Below are 10,944 nucleotides of genomic sequence, written 5' to 3'. Positions count from 1 at the left end.
TATATAACAGAAATGGATTGTCTCACAATTCTGGAGGCTTGAGCTCAAAAATCAAGGTGTCAGCAAGGTCGGTTCTGAGGGATGTAAAAGAATAATTTGATTCGAGGTTCTCTCTTTGGTTTGCAAATGGCCTTCTTCCTATGTCTCTTCACATCACCTCTCTCTGTGTGTCTATGTCCAAATTTCTCCTGGTTATGAGGGCACCAGTCCTATTAGGTTAGGGCCCACCCCAGTAACTTCATTTTAACTCTAAAAGATTATCTCTACAAATATCTTATCTCCAAATAAGGTCACATTCTGTGGTACTGGGGGTTAGGACTTCAACTCAGGAATTTTTGGGGAAATAATTCCACCCATACCACCCTATTTTATTTATTTTCCTCTATGCTGTAATAATTTTTTGAACCAGTGTATTTGTTCCTGAATGACATCTTCCACTAGTGGGAACCATATTTGATTTTTCTTTATTCCTGACCCAGTGTAATTCATAGCACAAGAGGCTGATTGCTAAACTCAATCGGTTGGTTTTCTTTGTTTTGTTTTTCATTTTTGAGGCAGAGTCTGATTCTCTGTCACCCAGGCTGGAATGCAGTGGCACCAACTCGACTCACTGCAACCTCCATCTCCCAGGTTCAAGTGATTCCCGTGCCTCAGCCTCCTGAGTATCTGGGACTATAGGTGCACGTCATTATGTCCAGCTAATTTTTGTATTTTGAGTAGCGACGGATTTTCACCATGTTGACCAGGCTCGTCATGAACTCCTGACCTCAAGTGATCCACCTACCTCAGCCTCCCAAAGTGCTGGGATTACAGGCATGAGCCACCACACCTAGCCTCAATTGGTTGTTTTTCTGATTGAATGATCAACAACAATCCAAAATGATGGTAGTCAACCTTCCCCATTTAATGTTTAAGAGGGATGATGGAAGTACGTGTGTGGAATTCTACATTTACCTTTTATATAGATCCATCTTCCCCATTAGACTATGATTTCTTTGAGGACAGAACCAGGTTTTATTCTTGATATGCTAGATAGAAATCATTAATTAATATCTTATCTGCTGTCTACCATACTCTTCCTTTTAAACAAAAGCTACATTTTGTAGTGGAAGGCAACATGTCTCAGACTCCTCTGCAGATAAATGAGGCTATGGGATGGTGTTTTGGCCAATAAGAAGTAAATGGAAATGTGGATAGGACTTCCAGGAAAAGAGGGGAGGGCCCAGCTGGCATGTTTTCTTGCCCTTTGTCATTTCCCATTTTCCTATCTGGAGTGCAGAGGCAGTGTTCAGAAGTGAAGTGACCAGTCTGTAACAGGTAAATAGAATACAGTAGAAATGGCTAAGCAGAAGGATAGAAAATATCTTTACTTCAACCTCTTTCTTGAAAGATGGTTTCCTAGCATAAGATTCTAAGTTGACATTTATATCCTCTCAGCATGAAGAAATTATTGCTGTCATTATTGCTGTTGAGAAGTTAGCCACCACTCTAATTGCCTTTTCTTTGCAGGTGGATGTGTCTTCTACTTGCTGTTTTTAAAAATCATTTTTTCCCTTTCTTTTGGTGCTTTGCTTCACTGTAATAAGTTTAAGTATGAATTTATCTTGTTTATCAGACTTGTGACTCACTGGCCTTCTTGAACATGAGGATTGGAGTCTTTTGACAACTAAAAGCAATTATCAGTCATTCTCTCTCCAAATATTGCCTTTTTCTCATTATCTGAATTATATCTCTCCAAAACTTTCACTAATATATGTCAAATATTCTTACTATCCTCCATCTCTCTTTACTCTCTTTCATACTTTCCATCTTTTGATGTCTCTGGACTGTATTCTGTATAGTTTCTTTAGCTACATCTCCCAATTGACTAATTCTCTCTCTAGCTACATCTGTCTTATCTGCTGTTTACATTGCCTTATTAATTTCAAGTTGTATATTTATTACTTCTAGAAGTTCTAAAACTTCTCTAGTGACACTTTTACAAATATATTTGGTTCTTCTTAGAACATTTCTTATTGTTGATATTCTTCCTTTTATTTCTCAAAACATTAAATATATTTTACCTTTAGTATCTGATAATTCCAGTATATGAAGTCTTTGTAAGTTTGATTCTTCTGTTTATTTTTTCTGCTGGTTTTTACTTATGGCTTCTTTGTTCTTTATGTGCTTTGTGAGTTTTGACTGTAGACTGCTTATTTTTCTTACAACATTTTCAGTGGGACTTCTTTGAGGCCTGACTTGAAATTCCTCTAAGAGTATTTGGATTTGTTTGGCTTACATAATATGATGGAAGACACCACTAATGTGGGGCCACTTTATATTCTTAATGTTTTTTTGAAACACAAAGACATTGTGAATTAGACAGCAAATCCACCATGAAGTCAGGTTTAATGGTTTGAATTCTCAGGAGAGATTCCCCTCATCCCCTAGGCAGCACCCAGGTAGAGCCAGGCAAATTTCTTTGTTATCCCTTCTAATGGTGGTTTTACTTCTTGTTTACTATTACCCTTTGGATACCAGCTTTATGTTGGGTGTTCTCTATTAGCTTCATTTCCTTATATGGACCTTAAGTTTCACTTCCTGACTCCTCTGATTTCACTAGACTAGCTCAACTTTTCCAGAGTTCAGCAGAAAATCTCAGAAAGAAAGACAACTTTGGCAATCTCTTGCTCCATGGGGTCTCTGCTTTCACTTTAGTTTTGACCTCTGTGGATTCCTTCCTTATGCACCAGGCATTAGATTATTTCTTCTCCAGCATTATGGTTGTTTCAGTTACCACATCATTCAAGGCTATCTATAAGCCATACCACAAGACACAGAAACAAAAATTGTTTGTTTACATTGGTGAAAAATTTGCAAATCATCTGCATATTTACCCATAAAAAATTTATAGTACCTATACATGTATGAGCTGTACATATAAAATGTCATGAAATCATGAAAAGGAATATGGTTGATGTACAGGTACTCACATAAAAATATGTTTAACATATACCTTTAAATGCAAAGAGCTAGTTGCACAACAATATACATAACATTACTCTGTTTATGGCTTATGTTTTAGAAAATGAGAAACGTATGTTCTTTTGCAAAGACACATTTTTATTTAAATGCACAGAAAAAGATCCAGATGCTTACATACTAAATGTAAAGGAATTTTATTTATACCTTTTTTTAACTTTTTAAAATGAAAATGTATTCCTGTACTACTCGAGTTTATTTAAAAATAAACACAAGTTTAAGAGATTATAAGTTATAAGGCATATGAAGCACTTAGTACAGTGCCTGACACATCATAAGACCTTAAAAAATTTTTGCTTGTATTGTTATTTTCATTTAAAAGAAAGAATTGTTGATACATAGTGAAGTATAGTATGATATGATGGTGGATTGTGCTGCTCTACTAATCAGTAGCAGACCTCAGATTGGAAATTTCATCTTTTTTTTTTTTTTTTTTTTTTTTGAGACAGAGGTTAGCTCTTGTTGCCCAGGCTAGAGTGCAATGGCATGATCTCGGCTCACTGCAGCCTCCACCTCCTGGGTTCAAGCACTTCTCCTGCCTCAGCCTCCCTAGTAACTGGGACTACAGGCATACACCACCATGCCTGGTTAATTTTTGTATTTTTAGTAGAGATGGGGTTTCTCCATGTTGGTCAGGCTGGTCTTGAACTCCAGACCTCAGGTGATCTGCCTGCCTTGGCCTCCCAAAGTGCTGGAATTACCGGCATGAGCCACCGCGCCTGGCCTGGAAACTTCATCTCTTTTTTTTTTTTTTTGAGACGGAGTCTGGCTCTGTCGCCCAGGCTGGAGTGCAGTGGTGCGATCTTGGCTCACTGCAAGCTCCGCCTCCCAGGTTCACGTGAAACTTCATCTTTTGATTAAAAATACCTATCTATTTCCAAACTATAATTTATAGATCACTTGTTTCACTCGCCACTTTCATATGTTAATGGGTATTATTAAAAAAAAAAAAAATCCAGGATCAAATGTATTTTTAAATGCTGGGTTACACAAGTATAATAGTTTTTTGTTTGTTTTGGTTTTTAACAGAGTTATAAAATTCTAATATACATTACGAGTCTCAAAGAGGGAGATCTTGTATAAAACACTCCTCAGCTTATTGAAACCTAGACTCCTTTCTTTCAAGCATCCCCAGGGACTTCTCTTCCATGAAACACCCTTTTGGAAACACTTCACTAGACCATAATACATATAACAGATACCACAATATCCATTTACTGAGTCTGAATAAATTGTGAGTTTTTGTAGCCAAGTTGTCATGATGTTTAATGGATAGTGCATTCTCTTTTGTCCTTTAATTCATCTAGAACAGATTCCAAGTATAAACAATGACTTGTTTTGTAACTGAAGGCAAGAGACCTTCCCTGTCGAGACATTCCCTGTCCATGTCTCAGTATACGAAACAGTTCTTTGGATTAGCGTTGATTAATGGATGGAAAATATGATGCATCTAGAGCTGTTTCTTGGCATCAGATAACCTAAAGCCAAACAACAGGGCAGGCATGAAAAATAAGAGGAGACAAAAACAAGGCCCCTGATGTCCTTGTTCCTGCTGACTGTTACTACACAATTAAGATCCCTGCTGATTGGGAAAAAAAATACACTACCATCTGTAATTGGATGAAAAAAATATTTTTTGCACGTTTGGACTGTATAAAGGAAAACTCAATGAAGTCAGAAGATACCAAAACAGAACATGCAATTTGTTAGCTGTAAGCTATATAAATAAGCTATGTAAATAATGAATGAATGTATACATAATGCTAAGTATCTCCTTCCTCCACTTTTTACATCTGCTAATTGTAACATGTTTGCAGAGAGCTGTTATCTTGGCATTCTTCATCCTTTTGAAAATACACCATTCACACTTGTTAATTTGTTCTTACAGCATCAGTTAACCAAAGGGCAGGCATGGAGAAGAAGAGATTGTTACTGGTGGTAGGTATATGAGTTACTGGTGGCAAATCCATATGGGTCTGCAGCAACCTCAGTTCTTTTCTCCTCGGAAGAAAGAATTTGACTGAGGGGCATAAAGCAGAAAAAGAGATCAAGGCAAGTTTCAGAGCAGAAGTGGAAGTTTATTAACAAGGCTTTAGGGGTGGGTGTGGTGGCTCACGCCTGTAATCTCAGCACTTTGGGAGGCCGAGTCGGGTGGATCACAAGGTCAGGAGTTTGAGACCAGCCTGGCCAACATGGTGAAACACTGTCTCTGCTAAAAATACAAAAATTAACCAGGCGTGGTGGCAGGCCCCTGTAATCCCAGTTACTCGGGAGGCTGAGGCAGGAGAATCGCTTGAACCCAGGAGGCAGAGGTTGCAATGAGCTGAGATTGAGTCCCTGCACTCTGGCCTAGGCAAAAGAGTGAAACTCTTGTCAAAACACACACACACACACACACACACACACACACACAAGCAACAAACAAACAAACAAAAACAAGGCTTTAGAATAGGAAAGAAAGGAAAGAACACTTGGAAGAATGTGAAGTGGGTGACGTGAAGAACAAGACTTAGTTTATTCCAGATTGTGGGTGAAGAGCAAGTGTGGTATTTAACCATGATCCTAGGACTTTATAGGCTGCCATCTTGCACCCCTTTCCCATGATTCTTCTCTTGGGGTGAGCTGCCCACATGTGTAGTACACTCCTTACCCTTGGGAAGTGAGCAGTCACAGTGTGTTTAGGAAGTTGTATGCACGTCCATCTCAGGCTTTCTTCCCTTTTCCAGTGGAGTGCCCCCAGAAGATCATATTCTACTATTTTCTCTTAATGCGTATGCCCAGGAAGTTGCTTCTCCCTGACATCGGCATTCAATTAACACTTTAATGTTAACAGCTGTGGATCACCTGAAGCTTGTCTCTCCCTGGCTCTGGCCACATTTTTTAGAGAGGCAGTATGATAATTGTTGAACCATCACCTGACATCCTAGTGGGTGGCGGAGAAAAGCCCTCTCCACCCTCACTCATGTCTGTCTAACTACCTGTAACAAGAAGATAAAATGAGATCCCCGATGTCCTTGTTTCTGCAGTCTATTAGCATCTTCAGACAGGACCATCCCTAGGCACACGCATTTTTACTATGAATGGCATATTAGGAATACAGAGAGAGTACAACCTGCAGATGTAGAATGGGGACTTGTGACTTCAATAGAAAAGAATTGCTTCCGTTTTTAACATTGGAGATTAGGATAGTTTTGCTTCTGTAGTATGTGCAACTGGGCTTAACTTAGATTATTCCAGACTGTGGGGGAGAAGGAGGTCTTGACTTCCAAGAACTGTCTGAAGAACAGAGAACTCTCCCTGGAACATGATTTTTTAAAAGCCTTCTAGAAAGAAAAGACCTCTCTGGTGACATCAAAGGGCTTCCTCATTCTAATCCATAAAGAAGTTCAGTTGAAGTGAATAGAAGTTCCTCCATGGCCTGAGATTGTAACGTTACTTTTTTCCTCAATTACGTAGAAAGCAAAAAGTGATCATTTGGATTCTTTAATTTTTTAAGCACAAAAGTACTAAGTACAGTGTTTCCTGACCCTTGCCTCTGAGTTGCTTAATGAGGGGAGGGCACTGGTGAGAAGGAGGTATATAGATTACTGTCTGTGACCAGGAAGTTCTCCATTCTCATAAGGTTGAATTTGATCATTCTATTAATAATAAGTGCTAAAGTCTGGACTACGTCTTCTATTGTCCTATATTTGTTAAAATTGTTCATCTGTGCTCTCTTGCTACTCATGAAAATGACAGTGAAAAATAGCTATCCATTAACACAAAAGCAAAATGTGATGCAGTAATGATGCTTGAAGCTTCCTGCAATGTTACAGTTTTTAGAAATCATTAATAATAAATTACCAGCAATGCAATGGGCAGCTGATAACTCCTTTCTTTGGTAGGTAGAACTCTCCATTATAAAATAGTAATACACTAAGTCATATGCCATAGCCTTCAGCAATTTTCTTAAAGTTATTTTACATTAAGACCAGTGTTGCCAACACTGAATTCATTTTACAGATAAGAAAACTGAGGCTATTTTACTCAATGATAATGTCAGAATGACTCGGAATATTGTAACTGAAATCACTAGCTTAGTTCCAGATTTAAATGAAGGCCTCTCTCATATTTGTAAATGTGACAGGCACCAGTAGAGATCATTGGTTAATGAGTGGAGGGTGGAGTGGAGATAGGGTTTCATTAATCACAAACTGTAGGCCATATTTCTCAATGTGTGGTTTGGGGCCATATGGGGAGTAAGAAAACATACTCTTGGAGGAAAAGAAACAAACATAAAGCTTGCAAACAGGATGCAAAACACTCTTGAGTCAAAGACCCTTGTTTATCAGCTCAAGGGCTCAATACTCAGTTATCAGTGTGTAGCAGGGTCCAAGGCATGCAGCAAGTCCAAACATACTCTGAGATGCTTCTCTCTTCTCATTTCCCTTAGTTCCATTCAGCAATTATCCAAGAACCTGACGGCTTCCTCTTTATGATAGAGTCTGCAAGAATACAAAAGTGAAATAAAAATGGCCATCCAATTCCCAGAGCCCACATCTAATTCCCAGAGCCCATAAAGAGGGACTTCATGAAGGATAGTTCTGTCCGGTGCTATCATCCAACAGTTTATCTTTGTAATATGTGAAATCAGTCTGTTAGATAAAGATTAGCTCACACACTCAGTTCTTTTTTCTGAAGAAGAACTCATAGGAAGATGAATTCTGAAATACAAATTGTGTGACTTTTGGCAGGACACTTCCCTCTGTGCCTTTGTTTCCTTATAGATAATGGGAGGTGGAAGGATTAAAATAAGTCAGGATCCTAAATCACTGGCCCACCAGAGAGCGGTGGCTTAAACACGATAGTTTAAGTTCCTCCCTGCTTCAAAATTTGATGGTGCTTTTATGTTGAGCAGCATTGATATTAAGCAGTCATGGTTCATTGTTCCACCCAGTTCTAGGCTAGATATATATAGCCTGATACTTTATAGACTCCTAAGGGATAATCCTCAAACACATCAGAAATACAGAAAACCATAGAAATAACAAGTTTCTGAACATCTACCACTGCTTGTGAAATAGTTGTAAATCATTTGTCTCCAACTATACTATTTGTATAGTTATAAAATTCAGGACTCCATTCCAAGTGAGGAAGCAGATCTTCTCTTCAGTTCTGCAACTGTTGAAACTTTAGGTAGACTCAATAATAATGGCTTAGGGCAAAACCTTAAAATTCAAGCTCTTTTAAGGAAGAACGCATAATTTTAACCACATAAACAATCTTACAGTCCTCATTCAAATCAGATACCATAACACATTTCTTATCAGACCTTAATGAATAGAAATTCAATTTCTTATAACTTAAATTCTGAAAGAATTAAGTGACATGAGACAGAAGAAGGAAAAATGAATTGAACAAAAAGAACCTGATACATCCTCATAAGGTTATTGGTAAATATTTCAAAAAATAGAGAAATAATCATGAATACATGTCTTTTTTTCCTGGATATAAATAGACTTCACTTCAGGCTGCCGTCTTCATTGTGTTCGTTCTCTCTCTCTCTCTTTCTTTCTCTCTCTCTCTCTCTCTCTCTTTCTTTCTTTCTAGATGGAGTCTCGCTGTGCTGCCCAGGCTGGAGTGCAGTGGTGCAATCTCAGCTTGCTGCAACCTCCACCTCCCAGATTCAAGCGATTCTCCTGCCCCAGCCTCCCAAGTAGCTGGGATTACAGGCATGTGCCACCATGCCCAGCTAATTTTTGTATTTTTAGTAGAGACGAGGCTTCACCATGTTGGTCAGGCTGGTCTCGAACTCCTGACCTCATGATCCACTTGTCTCAGCCTCCCAAAGTGCTGGGATTACAGGTGTGAGCCACCACATCGGGCCAACTGTGTTCTTTCTCATGGAAAGAATTTCAAAATGACCTGCCAACAGGGTCCCAACCAGCCTGGAACAAAAGAAATGGCATCACCCACCCTGGTGTTCTAACAAGAAATTGCTTTGGAAGAGTTGATTGGCCTTTCTTTTCATACGACACCTGATTCATATCCTTGACAGAATTAATTTTCAGTGAAGGGAGAGCTAGTTAGTAATTCATTGAAATGGCCCTGTGCATTGAGAGCCAATTCTCCTAAACTTGAACATCCTTGTCTGGCATCTTCCAGGAAAACAATCTTGCCTCCTTGAATGGCTTTTAACACCTAGAGCCAGGAAAATTCCCTGACACATTTAGACTCTGACTGAGGTCAATGTTCAGCACCCCACCAGCACTCCTAGGGATAGTGACACATTTTCCACCTTCTCTCTTGTTTCCATTACTCCCTGGGAAGGTTCAAATTAGGCAAGCATCAATATTTTGATGCAGTGACATGACAAATATCCACGGTCAAGGCTTGCAATTGCATTTTTGAAATGTCAGACAGAAGGGAATAAAACAAGCAAATAAAACCAACGAAAAACACCACAAAGAGAAAATATATTAAGTGCCTTGAGAGATGTCCTATAGAACAATCTCTTATAGAAAAAAAAAAAAAACCTTAATATCAACATGCCTAAAACAGAATTTATTATTTTCCCTTTAAAACCCAGTCTGTGTTTCTTAGAGAATGGCATCACTGTTAAACCCACTTGTACAACCAAAGAACTAAAAAGACATCCTTGATGACTCCCTTGCCCTCAGCCAGCATGTAGAATTCTTCACCAATGCCTGTTGATTTTACCCCTTAAATATCTCTTGACTCTGACTCCTCTCCATCTCCACTGTCATCACCATCATCCTTCATCTCTAGTTACTGGTTGTGTTAGGTCATTCTTGCACTGCTATAAAAAGGTATCTGAAACTGGGTAATTCATTCAAAAAAGTTTAATTGGCTCACAGTTCTGCAGGCTCTACAAGAAACACAGCAGCATCTGCTTCTGGGGAGGCCTCAGGAACCATCCAATCATGGCAGAAGGGAAAGGGGGAGCAGGCACATCAAATGGTGAGAACAGCAGCAAGAGAGAGGTACGGGGGAGATGACATACAACTTTAAATGACCAGATCTCACAAAAACTCACTATTACAAAGACAGTACCAAGCCATGGGGGATCTGCCCCGTGATCCATCTGCCCCCATGATCTCCCACCAGGCCCCCACCTCCAGCATTGGGGATTACAGTTCAACATGAGATTTGGGTGGGGACAAATATCCAAACTATTATCACTGGTGAAAACTGCTGGATTGTCTAGCCTCCTCTGTTAACTCTGACCTTCTACAATTTATTCTTATGCCACAGCTAGAATAATCTTTTTCAAACATAAATCCAATAGTAATATTGCTTTCTGGATAAAGTCCAAGATCTGTACATGGCTGACAAAATTCTGAATCTTCTGGCCTGACCCACCTCTTCAGGTTGACTTTGAGCTACTTCTCTTCATACACTGTGATACACTGTGCTTTAGTCACTTGGACCTCCTTTCAGTTCTTCAAACTCATGTTTCCTCCCAACCATAGCATCTTTTAAGATGCCATGATGCCCAATGTCTAATGCTCTTTGGTTGACATTTCTTCCTCCATTCACCTAATTAGCCATTATTCATCTTTCAGAGCTGAGATCAAGTGTCGCTCTCTCAGAAAGGCCTTTCTTGATTCCCTCAGTCCAGCCATGTTCATTGTTATAAAACTGTTTTTCTTTCCTTCAGAGCAAACTGCTAACGTGCAATTTTACATTCATTCATCCTTTAATCCATTGTAAGTTCAATATAGGTGGAGACCATGTCTGACTTTCTTTATCAGTGTTTGTTTATTCTACCAGTTTCAGTGAGAAATATGTTTAAAAGCTTCCATTGGGATTGTGAATTTTCTTGCTTCTGCTTTAATTCTATCTTTTTTTATACATTCTGAAGCTACACGATAAAACACACAAATTAAGACTATTTTATCAGCCTAGTGGATTGACACTTTT

General features: G+C 39.0%; 1 long non-coding RNA gene across 1 annotated transcript in view; it reads right to left on the bottom strand.

Moving 5' to 3' along the window:
• Positions 1 to 7,052: 7,052 nt before the first annotated feature.
• Positions 7,053 to 10,944, bottom strand: part of LOC104666067 — a 44,873-nt gene continuing 40,981 nt past the window's right edge. The window contains exon 4 of the long non-coding RNA XR_748499.2: positions 7,053 to 7,505. This is a non-coding gene — a long non-coding RNA (uncharacterized LOC104666067). The remainder of the gene's footprint in view (positions 7,506 to 10,944) is intronic.

This window comes from Rhinopithecus roxellana, chromosome 18, assembly GCF_007565055.1.
Source record: "Rhinopithecus roxellana isolate Shanxi Qingling chromosome 18, ASM756505v1, whole genome shotgun sequence".
NCBI classification, from domain to species: Eukaryota; Metazoa; Chordata; class Mammalia; order Primates; family Cercopithecidae; genus Rhinopithecus; species Rhinopithecus roxellana.
Note: the sequence above shows the minus strand (reverse complement) of the source record. Positions and strands in the feature narration are given on the sequence as shown.